The sequence below is a fragment of the Oncorhynchus clarkii genome, chromosome 17 (genome assembly GCF_045791955.1).
Source record: "Oncorhynchus clarkii lewisi isolate Uvic-CL-2024 chromosome 17, UVic_Ocla_1.0, whole genome shotgun sequence".
In the NCBI taxonomy this organism is placed as follows: Eukaryota; Metazoa; Chordata; class Actinopteri; order Salmoniformes; family Salmonidae; genus Oncorhynchus; species Oncorhynchus clarkii.
In genome coordinates, this window is record NC_092163.1 from 58,614,541 (window position 1) to 58,630,679 (window position 16,139).

Genomic DNA, 16,139 nt, shown 5'->3' on the forward strand with positions numbered 1-16,139 from the left:
GTCCGAGAGTACATGTTAGCGTTGTCGTAGCAGTCCGAGCTGATGACCAGCGGCCCTGCACCACCTGTTGAGGACAATCTATTTCATCAAACTCTTGCTTTATAACAAACCCAACTATCTGATGGAGACATAGACCTTTCAGCAAAGCCTTTCAACAAACTGATGAAAAAGCCATTTAAGAGGATACATACAAGAGATTAATAATTTGTTTGTTGGTTCTCATAACTAAACCGACCTGTCGACACCACAGCTAGTCCCTCACGGGGCTGCCCAGGATGGAAGATGCTTTGTCCCATGAACAGAGAGCCCACGCGGCAGTGCAGCATCCCGTTGGCCTCGGTGTCCACCTCGCTGCCTGTGTCACTGTAGCACACACCTGGACAACACACAAACAGGATGGTGACTCACTCCACCTTCTTTTCACTGGTCAGGTGCAATGGTTGACCCGTCATTTAAAATTCAGAATAAGTTCAAGTTATCTATGAACTGATATATAAATACAATAATTGACATCAATCCATTCGTTTCAATTGAAGCTATTACATAAAATACTAAAAAAAATAATGCTCAATATATGAATCATTGAACAGTCAGCCTTGTGCAGACTCTGCCACGAGGAAACAGAGTCAATACATAATATTTTCTGTCCATCGGTGGTTCGCTTTTGGAGTCAGGTCCAGGAATGGTTGTAACGTCATAATGTCAGAGTTCACCATCTAGATCACCTGTACTCCACACACAGAGAAGCGTACAAAGCTCTCCCTCGCCCTCCATTTGGTAAATCCGACCACAAATCTATCCTCCTGATTCCTGCTTACAAGCAAAAATTAAAGCAGGAAGCACCAGTGACTCGGGCTATAAAAAAAATTGTCAGATGAAGCAGATGCTAAACTACAGGACTGCTTTGCTATCAGACTGGAACATGTTCCGGGATTCTTCGGATGATATTGAGGAATACACCACATCAGTCACTGGTTTTATCAATAAGTGCATTGAGGACGTTGTCCCCACAGTGACTGTACGTTCATACTCCAACCAGAAGCCATGGATTACAGGCAACATTCGCACTGAGCTAAAGGGTAGAGCTGCCGCTTTCAAGGTGCGGGACTCTAACCCGGGAGCTTACAAGAAATCCCGCTATGCCCTGCGACGAACCATCAAACAGGCAAAGCATCAATACAGGACTAAGATTGAATCATACTACACCGGCTCCGACGCTCGTCGGATGTGGCAGGGCTTGCAAACTATTACAGACTACAAAGGGAAGCACAGCCGCAAGCTGCCCAGTGACACAAGCCTACCAGATGAGCTAAATCACTTCTATGCTCGCTTCGAGGCCAGCAACACTGAGGCATGCATGAGAGCATCAGCTGTTCCGGACGACTGTGTGATCCCGCTCTCCGTAGCCGACGTGAGTAAGACCTTTAAACAGGTCAACATACACAAGGCTGCAGGGCCAGACGGATTACCAGGACGTGTGCTCCAGGCATGTGCTGACCAACTGGCAGGTGTCTTCACTGACATTTTCAACATGTCCCTGATTGAGTCTAATACCAACATGCTTCAAGCAGACCACCATAGTCCCTGTGCCCAAGAACAGAAAGGCAACCTGCCTAAATGACTACAGACCCGTAGCACTCACGCCCGTAGCCATGAAGTGCTTTGAAAGGCTGGTAATGGCTCACATCAACACCATTATCCCAGAAACCCTAGACCCACTCCAATTTGCATACCGCCCAAACAGATCCACAGCACTCCACACTGCCCTTTCCCACCTGGACAAAAGGAACACCTATGTGAGAATGCTGTTTATTGACTACAGCTCAGCGTTCAACACCATAGTACCCTCAAAGCTCATCACCAAGTTAAGGAACCTGGGACTAAACATCTCCCTCTGCAACTGGATCCTGGACTTCCTGACAGGCCGCCCCCAGGTGGTGAGGGTAGGTAGCAACACATCTGCCATGCTGATCCTCAACACTGGAGCTCACCAGGGGTGCGTGCTCAGTCCCCTCCTGTACTCCCTGTTCACCCACGGCTGCATGGCCAGGCACGACACCAACACCATCATCATTACGTTTGCTGACGACACAACAGTGGTAGGCATGATCACCGACGAGACAGCCTATAGGGAGGAGGTCAGAGACCTGGCCGGGTGGTGCCAGAATAACAACCTATCCCTCAACGTAACCAAGACTAAGGAGATGATTGTGGCCTACAGAAAAAGGAGCACAGAGGACGTCCCCATTCTCATCGACGGGGCTGTAGTGGAGCAGGTTGAGAGCTTAAAATTCCTTGGTATCCACATTAACAACAAACTAGATTGGTCCAAACACACCAAGACAGTCGTGAAGAGGGCACGACAAAGCCTATTCCCCCTCAGGAAACTAAAAAGATTTGGCATGGGTCCTGAGATCCTCAAAAGGTTCTACAACTGCAACATCGAGAGCATCCTGACCAGTTGCATCACTGCCTGGTACGGCAATTGCTTGGCTTCCGACCGCAAGGCACTTCAGAGGGTAGTGCGTACGGCCCAGTACATCACTGGGGCTAAGCTGCCTGCCATCCAGGACCTCTACACCAGGCGGTGTCAGAGGAAGGCCCTGAAAATTGTCAAAGACCCCAGCCACTCCAGTCATAGACTGTTCTCTCTACTACCGCATGGCAAGCGGTACCAGAGTGCCAAGTCTAGGACAAAAAAGGCTTCAACAGTTTTTACCCCAAAGCCATAATAAGACTCCTGAACAGGTAACCAAATGGTTACCCGGACTATTTGCATTGTGTGCCCCCCCAACCCCTCTTTTACGCTGCTGCTACTCTCTGTTTATCTTATATGCATAGTCACTTTAACTATACATTCATGTACATACTACCTAAATTGGCCCGACCAACCAGTGCTCCCGCACATTGGCTAACCGGGCTATCTGCATTGTGTCCCACCACCCGCCAACCCCTCTTTTTATGCTTCTGCTACTCTGTTCTTCATATATGCACAGTCACTAACGATACCTACATGTACATAGTACCTCAATAAGCCTGACTAACAGGTGTCTGTATAGGGCCTTGCTACTCTTTTTTCAAATGTCTTTTTACTGTTGTTTTATTTCTTTACTTACCTACACACACACACACCTTTTTTTCCCGCACCATTGGTTAGAGCCTGTAAGTAAGCATTTCACCCTAAGGTCTACACCTGTTGTATTCGGCGCACTTGACAAATAAACTTTGTCCGGGTTAGGGAGGGATTGGTCGGTAGGGATCTCCTTGTCTCATCGCGCACCAGCGACTCCTGTGGCGGGCCGGGCGCAGTGCGCGCTAGCCAAGGTTGCCAGGTGCACGGTGTAGCCTCCGACACATTGGTGCGGCTGGCTTCCGGGTTGGATGCGCGCTGTGTTAAGAAGCAGTATGGCTGGTTGGGTTGTGTATCGGAGGACGCATGACATTCAACCTTCGTCTCTCCCGAGCCCGTACGGGAGTTGTAGCAATGAGACAAGATAGTAACTACTACAACAATTGGATACCACGAAATTGGGGAGAAAAAGGGGTGTAAAAAAAAAAAAAATAGATTTCCGATTGTATCGTAATATCACCCAACCCTTAGAGCTCACTATCTCATCGGTGTTGTTTCTAATACGAGCAAATGAAGCATAGTGGGCAGAACAAGCAAGGAGGTGGGCATAACCAAGTACAATCTAGCGAGAAAGTATTGGCGTTTGTAACACTCCTAAACAATGCAAATGTTTTTTACTTTGGCAAAGGGTCAAGTCTACTAAACTTAGTGCACTCTGTTCGTAACATTGGAGTTTTGGGAAAGAAAACTGAATTGGGAGCAAACGTTTCAAAATGAGAAAATTTGCAGAATGTCGGCCAAGTATTATCTAGCTCCATATTCACTGGACTTCCTCTTATCACCATATTTGATGAACAGATGCTTCAGATTTATACATCCTGTGAGACATCTGGCTCCTCCTATCTGTGCAAATACTGTACTGATCTTTCTTATAAAAGACGAAAAGGCGGAAGAACTCACAGCTCCTCCATGTTGTTGAGCCCAAAGAAAGCACCGTCCATCAGCTTTGTGATGCCATTCCGCTGCATCTTCAGTGATTTCAGTAAGTCCAGCCCTTTGAAGGTCAGGCTGTCCACCACCTTGATCTTGTTACGCTTTAATTCCATAGGAAAAAAATCAGAATCAGGCAGTTTAGAATAAGTTGTTTCAACTACTATTAAACAGTACTACATACTGAATCTGTGAAATCTAAAAAAGCACAATCACGAATGCAAATTGTTTAAAGAAAATACATTTAACTAAAGATAGTCCCTCATACAAAAGTATCGAACACATTCAAAAGCTTAACATATGTAGACTAAATCATATAAGAAACCTACCATCTAGCGAGGGTCTGGTAATTAGGTTTGCACACTGCTCATCATTGCTATGGAAATACACTGCTCAAAAAAATAAAGGGAACACTAAAATAACACATCCTAGATCTGAATTAATGAAATATTCTTTTTAAATAGTTTTTTCTTTACATAGTTGAATGTGCTTACAACAAGATCACACAAAAATGATCAATGGAAATCAAATGTATCAACCCATGGAGGTCTGGATTTGGAGTCACACTCAAAGTTAAAGTGGAAAACCACACTACAGGCTACAGGCTGTAATGTCCTTAAAACAAGTCAAAATGAGGCTCAGTAGTGTGTGTGGCCTCCACGTGCCTGTATGACCTCCCTACAATGCCTGGGCATGCTCCTGTTGAGGTGGCAGATGTGCTCAATTGGATTCAGGTCTGGGGAACGGGCGGGCCAGTCCATAGCATCAATGCCTTCCTCTTGCAGGAACTGTTGACACACTCCAGCCACATGAGGCCTAGCATTGTCTTGCATTAGGAGGAACCCAGGGCCAACCGCACCAGCATATGGTCTCACAAGGGGTCTGAGGACCTCATCTCGGTACCTAATGGCAGTCAGGCTACCTCTGGCGAGCACATGGAGGGCAGTGCGGCCCCCAAAGAAATGCCACCCCACACCATGACTGACCCACCGCCAAACCAGTCATGCTGGAAGATGTTGCAGGCAGCAGAACGTTCTCCACGGCGTCTCCAGACTGTCATGTCTGTCACATGTGCTAAGTGTGAACCTGCTTTCATCTGTGAAGAGCACAGGGCGCCAGTGGCGAATTTGCCAATCTTGGTGTTCTCTGGCAAATGCCAAACGTCCTGCACGGTGTTGGGCTGTAAGCACAACCCCCACCTGTGGACGTCGGGCCTTCATACCACTCATGGAGTCTGTTTCTGACCGTTTAAGCAGACACATGTACATTTGTGGCCTGCTGGAGGTCATTTTGCAGGGCTCTGGCAGTGCTCCTCCTGCTCCTCCTTGCACAAAGGCGGAGGTAGCGGTCCTGCTGCTGGGTTGTTGCCCTCCTACGGCCTCCTCCACATCTCCTGATGTACTGGCCTGTCTCCTGGTAGCGCCTCCATGCTCTGGACACTACGCTGACAGACACAGCAAACCTTCTTGCCACAGCTCGCATTGATGTGCCATCCTGGATGAGCTGCACTACCTGAGCCACTTGTGTGGGTTGTAGACTCCGTCTCATGCTACCACTAGAGTGAAAGCACCGCCAGCATTCAAAAGTGACCAAAACATCAGCCAGGAAGCATAGGAACTGAGAAGTGGTCTGTGGTCACCACCTGCAGAACCACTCCTTTATTGGCGGTGTCTTGCTAATTGCCTATAATTTCCAACTGTTGTCTATTCCATTTGCACAACAACAACATGTGAAATGTATTGTCAATCAGTGTTGCTTCCTAAGTGGACAGCTTGATTTCACAGAAGTGTGATTGACTTGGAGTTACATTATTTTTTTGAGCAGTGTAGTTTGACTGAAGCAAAACATTGACTTACAGGAACTGCAGCTGGGGAAGCCTGAACACTTTGTATGGTAGCAGTGTTATTCTGTTCCTGTTTAGCTTCAGAACCAGCAGGGAGCTGGATATGTTGTCAAAGCAGCCAGGTTCAAGGACACTGATCTTGTTATTGCTTAAATTCCTGGAAGATAGAGATGCAGAAACATTCAATCAGGAAGGGCGCTGAGTTTACTTTTACATTACACCTGCATGTATACATTCCAAACATTTTAAGGTCTTTATTTTGGATGAAAAAGTCACATTATTAAGACAATAACAAGTAAAGTAGAACACACCCTTTTGGTTGTAGCTGAAACAACCATCTCCTCCCTCCTTAGAAGTTGTCTACTATAGTTGGAAAACAATGCCACAGGCAAGACTCGCAAGTATTTCAGCTGCATGGTTGGGAAGGCTCCAGCCTTGATCTCTGAGATGGAGTTAGATGACAGGTCAAGTGTCTCCAAGGAGATGTATGGATGCAGCTGATGCATCCACAGCTCCGAGATCCGGTTGTGGACCCTGTGCACAATGAGCAGTAATGTACATAATAATCAACATTGATCTACATAAATACACCAATGTGTATTTATGCCCAAACTGTTTGGGCATAAAGAATGCAGGGTAAGACAGAAGTCCCCCGGCCGGTGATTCCTTTCTTCCGAAACTTCCCTATTGCATAGTGATGGGAAGTTCAGCTATTTTTACTGACTTATCAACTCATTCAGTCAAAATAACAAACCTTTCAACTAATTTCATTCATTTGAGTCAGTCATGCCCATAGCATGCGAACAATGAACTGACAACTCGAAAGTCGTGTCATGATTCTACAAGCCTCTTGTTCACCATAGGGGTCTTATTGCAGCTGTCATTCGTGACAGACGTGTAAAACGTGTGCTTTAAACAATGTACATTTGTTGATAGGCATGCAAACAAATAAGATTATTCCTTGATACATTAGAAACGAGGTTGAGACCAGTTGTGATTGCAACTGGACTAGGTTGTGAACGACTCTTGGCGGAATGCATTGCTTGACTGAGATTAGGGTGATAAGAACAATGCCGTTGGCGAACTGCAGCCGTCGAAATAATTCCGTCCAAAGTATGTTGAGCAGAGGCTGTGTATGTTTTTACAAAGCTGTGTCCAAAACCTTCAATGAATTGCATTCATTCTTGCACCATGCGATTAATTGTCAGTTCTAAACATGCATTTTTCTTCTCTATGCTCATGATCTATACTGAACAAAAATATAAATGCAACATGCAATCATTTCACAGTTCATATAAGGAAATCAGTCAACTTAAATGAATGTATTAGGCCCTAATCTACGGATTTCACATGACTGGGCAGGGGCGCAGCCATTGGTGGGCCTGGCTCACCAATCAGAACGAGCTTCTCCCCACAAAGGCGCTTTATTACAGACAGAAATGCTCCTCAGTTTCATCAGCTGCCCAGGTGGCCGGTCTCAGACGATCCCGTAGGTGAAGAAGCTGGATGTGGAGGTCCTGGGCTGGCGTGGTAACACGTGGCCTGTGGTTGTGAGGCCGGTTGGACGTAGTGCCAGATTCTCTAAAACAATGTTGGAGGTGGCTTATGGTAAAGTATTTAACATTAAATTATCTGGCAACAGCTCTAGTGGAGATTCCTGCAGTTAGCATGCCAATTGCACACTCCCTCAAAATGTGAGACATCTGTGGCATTGTGTTGTTTGACAAAACTGCACATTTTGTCCCCTGCACAAGGTGTACCTGTGTAATGATCATGCTGTCTAATCAGCTTCTTGATATGCCACACCTGTCAGGTGGGTGGATTATCTTGGCAAAGGAGAAATGCTCACCAACAGGGATGTAAACAAATGTGTGCGCCAAATATTGGAGAAATAAGCTTTTGTGCGTATGAAATATAAGACCCCAGAAATGTTTCAGTTTATGAAAAATGGGACCAACAATTTACATGTTTCGTTTATATTTTTGTTAAGTATATCTTCCTTCGAGCATATGGCAGACAGTTGGTGGTCGAAACAAGTCTCTGGTGCCGCTGAGCCGGAGAAGCGTGTATTAATCCTGCTGTAGGACTCATTGTGGCCAGCACTTGCAGGTCAAACAAACTACTTCAATGAAGGAGTTGCTCAAAAAAAACGAATCATGACTCGGTAAAAAGAGTAGTTTCTGAACTGCACATTACTACTATGGCAAGCATACTACGACAGGAAACCTAGGAATCACATCACACAACTTACAGAGTAGGAGAAAATTGTTTTGACTTACAATGAGAGTGTTGTGATGTTTGGGGTAACTTCTCCAAGGTATGGAACAGTTGTCAGTTCATTATGATTCATAGTGCTGAAAAAGATTCCATTAGTTATTACAGAGAATTCCATAGACACCTTTCAGTGGACCTTGCAGCTGCTTTGGCATCTTTCCAAGAAAAACTCAAATGATCTTCGTGGGCTAGGTTGTTGAAATTGAGTGTCATGAAGTAGCCTAATTCTATTGGATGTTACATTGAGCTGGGAAAATGGAATATGAATGACAGGCACTTACTGCCACTGATCTGGATGAATCATTCAATACCGCCTATGCACACACTTGCCTGCATCTAGTTGATCTAGGGTGTAATTATTAGTCAAAATAGTTTGAGTTTCTATTGGACAAATTCAGGTATGTTTATCCCTGTTTCATTCTGTTTGCTTCCGTTTAAGAAACATTTTAAGAGAATCTGCGTAATTAATACCTGAATACCCTGATCACACAAACACAGTTCACTTCCATAGCAGCCACAAAAACAGCATGATCACTTTGCTAGTTGTAGAATTCATTCGACATCTACGTGCTCTCCTCCTCTCACCATTTCCTTTCGCTTGTGGACTTCAGTGCACAACACAGCAGTCTGTGACCAGGCGAAAAAACCTTTCCAAGCCAAAACGTTATACCCTAACGGCTAAACACAGTCTACATCATCATATTAGCTAACGTCATAACCAACATAACTACTAGAACTAATGCGTTAGTAAACCCGCTACAATCATGCAGTACAGTTTACAGCAGCAAGCAGTTTATACCTGTGGGCCCGGTGCCAATACATTTATAAAACCAAAAGTTTACCTTGACTTGGAAGGGTTCCGGTGCTGGATAGCTTTGGCCATCTAGCTAACATAGCACCCCTCTCTGTTTGGGTAGGCTAAACAAGCTAGCTGCTTTCGCTAACTAAGTGAAAGTTTATTAAATACAAAATATAGCTAGTGCTCTCTCCCCATTGCTTCTTCATTTTTTTTTAAATAAATACATTTGTTCCAAACTGTTCAACTATTGTCTCTGAGTCAACTTACTCACCACATTTTATGCAGTGCTAGCTAACTTTAGCTTATGCTTTCAGTACTAGACTCAAAATCTGATCATTTGAGAGGACAACATGTCAGTTCATGCTACAAGAGCTCTGATAGGTTCGAGCCGGACGTCATCATAGTTACTGTATAAGCCTTTGGGTGAGAGTATGAACCATGAGTCTCACGTTTTGTATTGAAGTCAATGTACCCAGAGGACGGAAACTAGCGGTCCTCCCCGCATACACCATGGTGCTATCCCAGAGATTGCGGTTGAGGCTACTGTAGCGCGTCATTGCAAAACAGTGCGTTTTAAATCAATTATTTGGTGACATACATATATTTTGTATCGTTTTCTGTTTCACGGTTTTAATTTTTCTGAAATTCACTTAGGATGGTCCTCCCCCTACTCCTCTGAGGAGCTTCCACTGATCCACATATATATCTAGCTAAAGAACTTGACATATAACGTTAGACCTCGCTAGCAAACTAACAAGGCCAGGTAGCTTGAGGAGCCACTGCAGCTTGTAAACAAAGGTGCTAGCTTGTTACCGATAAACTAGCTAATATTGGGCTACTTACAGACGAGTTATCCCATGAGGTGGATCCAGGGGGGGGCGCTGACAACCTTTTCTTATTGCAATCCAGGATTTGGATTTCGTCTGACACCCTTGGGCAAGAGCATGGAGCAGGGCAGGAATCCAGTGCCCAGCAGGCACTCAAACTCAACAACAAGAGAGCCGGGGGGTTGGGCCAGCCTTCCGCCATTTTAAAAGTCTAACTATCAATACGTGGCTAGTTAGCTTCTGACAATTATAAAATGTCTAACCGACAACACCAACCGATTCATATAACTTCATATTAATAAAATAAACCCCATCTTTCACACGAGTCGCATAACATTGCGAAAGTTTTTCTTCCAACTTGCCCATGGCAGCCCAGAACGGATTTTTCCTCCTTTCCCTTAGAATTTCCTTCCGCTTCCAATCTCATCACAAATCCCAAAATAAGTGGCTAGCAGCTAGCGTTCTTAAAGTAAACCTGCATGTCGATGTTTCCACGGACCAAGTTCATTTGACTTCATATCAAACAGATGTGGATCGTACAAAGTGTTCTGACTAAACATATGAATTATCTAGCTACCAAAGTATGATTATTCCGAAATATGTTTCGAAGGAACAACAATAGCGATAAAAATATAGTGAATCCTGCCTCGTTAGAGCATGTTTACAGCTGCCCTATTGGTCAGTATGCATGCTTCTTAATTATTTTCTCTTAACTGATTCGATTTTCGATAATAAATAGCTAGGTACTGGTTGAGAGAACGTCAAAAGCTCTCCTTTCATAACTTTTTAAAAAAAGAGCTCATGTCATGCCTACATTTATTTTTTATGTTTTACAAAAGTAGAAGTTGTAGACCAGTCTGGGCTGGGTTTATTATTATCCCGATAATAAATCAAACTCAATCGGCCTGGCCCCGGGCCACATTCAGTTGCAAAACGTTCTCGAACGTTGCAGATAGCAAACCATGAATAGAGCATTAGTGATTCCTTATTTGCAATGTGGTTTTAGAGCATTTAGTATTATTCTGTATGTACATTCGATACACCAAATGTAGTGTATGTTACCTTTTGTATGGTATGTATTTCACATTTTAGTCATTTGGCAGATGCTTTTATCCAGAGCGAGTGTATACATGTGTCAATTTCTTATATTTTAGGATTTGCCATTCGTACAATATGTTACGAATTTGTTGTGGCTAACGTTAGCTAGCTCTAGGGGTTAGGGTTAGCTAACATGCTAAGTAGTTGCAAAGTTGCTAATTAGCATGAGGTTTGAACATGCTACCTTTGGGTTACTAGACAGGTATTATAGACCCTACCTACATACCTTTCATGTTTGCCTTAATAAGTAACCTATCTTATGTAACCATACCAAACGAATTTGAGAGTCCTGGATTTACGTTTGCTATGTTATGTCTAGTCTATGAGACCAGTCTGTTATTCTACATGTCAGAGAGGGATGTTTGTGTAAAGGACATCACGCTGCTTTGCTTAGCAAGTTACACTTCCTCCCGATTCGGCCCATACCTGGCATGAACTCGGGACATCTTAACCTTGGACAAACAGCTTCCTGTTTGAAGCTTGCTCTGCCCCCTTCTATGTCAAGTGATTTTTATCATGTGGTTTCTCTGCGAATGCTTAGAAACAATAGTTTAAATGGTCTTTTGTCAGACTAAGAAATAAACGTGCAAGGATTCAACTGTCCCAATGTATATGATGTCCCACTCTTTTCGAATTCACTGTTTTGGTTTGCTTACCCTGTAAGCAGTGTATGGACTAGGTATGACAGCAATCCATGCTTTGGTTTTGTTTACCTAGCCATTGTTTCAAATGCTACCATTTTAGCACTCGCTGCACAAATCCAATGCAAGCCAATGGTACCTATATTAGCATTTCCACACTTAATGTCCAAATCAGCTATGATGAATGAGAAAGTTTCAGACGCACAAATATTATACCCCCAAGACATGCTAACCTCTCACCATTACAATAACAGGGGAAGCTAGCATTTATGGGGGGGGGTGATATTTATGCCTCGGTGACTTTCTCACTCATCATTATTCACAATTCTTTCAGTATTGGCTGTAATCATAGTTGCATCCACATTCATGTAGAAATTAATGTAGAAGTGATCATAGTGATTCCAGAATATAATTAAAACAGGTTAATATGCCCCACCAACATTAGACAAACTGTAATATCTTATGTTTCATGGAGTAGTGGCTAAATGACGACATGGATAACATACATACAGCTGGCGGGGTTTTCAGTCCATCGGCAAGATAGAACAGCTGCCTCCGGTGAGACAAGGGGTGGCGGTCTGTGTCTATTTGTAAATAACAGCTGGTGCACGAAATCTAATATTAAGGACATTTTGAGGTTTTTCTCGCTTAAGGTAGAGTATCTCATTTTAAGCTGAAGACCACACTATTTACGAAGAGAGTTTTCATCAATATTTTTTATAGCTGTCTATTTACCACCACAAACTGATGCTAGCACTAAGACCGCACTCAACGAGATGTATAGGGCCATAAGCAAACAGGAAAATGCTCATTCAGAGGTGGCGCTCCTAGTGGCCAGGGACATTAATGCAGGGAAATTTAAATCAGTTTTACCTCATGTCTAACAGCATATTAAAAGGTGCAACCAGAGGGAAAAAAACTCTAGACCACCTTTACTCTACACACAGACGCGTACAAAGCTCCCCCTCGCTCTCCATTTGGCAAATCTGACCATAACTTTATCCTCCTGATTCCTGCTTAAGCAGGGAGTACCAGTGACTCGCTCAATGAGGAAGTGGTCAGAGGACACAGATGCTAAGCTACAGAACTGTTTTGCTAGCACAGACTAGAATATGTTCTGGGATTCTTCTGATGGACTTGAGGAATACACCACATCAGTCACTGGCTACATCAATAAGTGCATCGATGACATCGTCCCCACAGTGACCGTACGTACCCCAACCAGAAGTCATGGATTACAGGCAACATCCGCACTGAGCTAAAGGGTAGAGCTGCCGCTTTCAAGGAGCGGGACTCAAACCCGCTGTGCCCTCTAACAAACCATCAAACAGGCAAAGCGTCAATACAGGACTACGGTTGAATCGTACTACACCAGCTCCGAATCTTATCGGATGTGGCTGGGCTTGCAAACTATTAGGGACTACAAAGGGAAGCACAGCCACAATCTGCCCAGTGACACAAGCCTACCAGACGAGCTAAATAACTTCTATGCTCGCTTTGAGGCAAGCAACACTGAATCATGCGTGAGAGCATCAGCTGTTCCGGATGACTGTGTGATCACGCTGTCCGTAGCCGATGTGAGTAAGACCTTTAAACAGGTCAACATTCACAAGGCAGATGGGCCAGATGGATTACCAGGAGGTGTGTACTCCGAGCATGCGCTGACCAACTGGCAAGTGTCTGCACTGACATTTTCAACCTGTCCCTGACCTAGTCTGTAATACCAACATGTTTCAAGCAGACCACCATTGTCCCTTTGCCCAGGAACACTAAGGTAACCTGCCTAAATTACTACTGAGCACTCACATCTGTAGCCATGAAATGCTTTGAAAGGCTGGTCATGGCTCACATCAATACCATTATCCCAGAAACGCTAGGCCCACTCCAATTTGAATACCGCTCCGACAGATCCACAGATGATGCAATTTATTTTGCACTCCACACTGCACTTTCCCACCTGGACAAAAGGAACACCGACTAGAGAATGCTGTTCATTGACTACAGCTCAGCGTTCAACATCATAGTGCCCTCAAAGCTCATCACTAAGCTAAGGACCCTGGGACTAAACACCTCCCTCTGCAACTGGATCCTGGACTTTCTGACGGGCCGCTCCCAGGTGGTAAGGGTAGGTAACAACACATCTGCCATGCTGATCCTCAACACAGAGGCCCCTCAGGGATTGTGCTCAGTCCTTTCCTGTACTCCCTGTTCACCCATGAGTGCATGGCCAAGCAAGACTCCAACAGTATCATCAAGTTTGACGACGGCACAACATCACTGACAATCTCTCCCTCAACGTGATCAAGACAAAGGAGATGATTGTGGACTACAGAAAAAAGAGGACCGAGCACACTCCCATTCGCATCGACGGGGCTGTAGTGGAGCAGGTTGAGAGCTTCAAGTTCATTAGTGTCCAAGTCACCAACAAAATATCATGGTCCAAACACACCAAGACAGTCATGAAGGGGGCACGACATAACCTATTCCCCCTCAGCAGACTGAAAATATTTGGAAAAGACCTACAGCTGCACCATCAAGAATATCCTGACTTTGTTGCATCACTGCCTGGTATGGCAACTTCTCGGCCTCCGACCGTAAGGTACTACAGAGAGTAGTGTGTACGGCCTAGTAGATCACTGGGGCCAAGCTTCCTGCCATCCAGGACCTCTATACCAGGCAATGTCGGAAGAAGGCCCATAAAATTGCCAAGGACTCCAGCCACCCTAATCATAGACTGTTCTCTCTGCTACCGCACAGCAAGCGGTACTGGAGCACCAAGTCTAGGTAAAAAAGGCTTCTACCCCCAAGACATAAGACTCTTGAACAGTTAATCAAATGGCTACCCAGATTATTTCCGTTGTCCCCACCCAATCCCCCATTTTTACGCTGCTGCTACTCTCTGTTTATTATCCATGCATAGTCACTTTCCACTACCTACATGTACATATTACCTCAATTACCTCGATTAACCGGTGCCCCTGTACATTGACTCTGTACCGTAACCCCCTGTATATAGCCTCGCTACTGTTATTTTATTTTTGCTCCTTAATTATTTGTTATATATATATGTATATATGTATTTTCTTAACTACATTGTTGGTTAAGGACTTGTAAGTAAGAATGTCACTGTTCTATTCGGCGCATATGATAAATCAAATTAGATTTATACAGGAAGCCCTTAAATTGCTGAATTAAGTAAATCAGCGATTAGTGATGAGAGTATATGATCAATGAATCTCAAATCAATGATGCGAGTATAGTCAGATTAACTGATACCTGATTTGGGAGGACGGGCTCGTGGTAATGGCTGAAGCGTACTCAGTGGAATGGTATCAAATACATCAAACACATGGTTTGAACAGTTTGAACATGCATGTAACATTGGTGTGGTTTAACCTCTACTGGATCGGTGTCCCTTCAACGGGAGAGTTGTTTCTGAATATGCTATAACGTTTTAAACAACAACCAATTTTCAGGTACATATACATGTCTTATATGGGCAGTTTTTACCCCCCTCAATCAATACACAATATCCCATCATGACAAAGCAAAAACTGTTTCAACATTTTTGCTAATTTATTAAACATAAAAAATTGAAATATCACATTTACATAAGTATTCAGACCCTTTACTCAGTACTTTGTTGAAGCACCTTTGGCAGCGATTACAGCCTCTAGTCTTCTTGGGCATGACACAACAAGCTTGGCACACCTGTATTTGGGGAGTTTCTCCCATTCTTCTCTGCAGATCCTCTCAAGCTCTGTGAAGTTGGATGGGGAGCATTGCTGCACAGCTATTTTCAGGTATCTCAAGAGATGTTAGATCGAGTTCAAGTCCAGTCTCTGGCTAGGCCTCTCAAGGACATTCAGAGACTTGTCCCAAAGCCACTCCTGCGTTGTCTTGGCTGTGTGCTTAGGGTTGTTGTCCTGTTGGAAGGTGAAGCTTCGCCCCAGTCGGAGGTCCTGAGCACTCTGGAGCAGGTTTTCATCAAGGATCTCTGTAATTTGCTCCATTCATCTGTCTTCATCGTGACTAGTCTTTGAGTCCCTGCCGCTGAAAAACATTCCCACAGCATGGTGCTGCCACCACCATGCTTCACCGTAGGGAGAGTGACAGGTTTCCTCCAGACGTGATGCTTGGCATTCAGGCAAAATAGTTAAATCTTGGTTTCATCAGACCAGAGAATTTTGTTTCTCATGGTCTGAGTCTTTAGGTGCCTTTTGGCAAACTCCAAGCTTGCTGTCATGTGCCTTTTACTGAGGAGTGGCTTCCGTCTGGCCACTCAACCAAAGGCCTAATTGGTGGAGTGCTGCAGAGATGGTTGTCCTTCTGGAAGGTTCTCCCATCTCCACAGAGGGACTCTGGAGCTCTGTCAGTGACCATCGGGTTCTTGGTCACCTCCCTGACCAATGCCCTTCTCCCACGATTGCGCACTTTGGCTGGGCAGCCAGCTCTAGGATGAGTCTTGGTGGTTCCAAACTTCTTCCATTTAAGAATGGTGGAGGTCACTGTTCTTGGGGACCTTCCATGCTGCAGACATTTTTTGTTACCATTTTCCACATCTGTGCCTGGACACAATCCTGACTTGGCGTTCTTG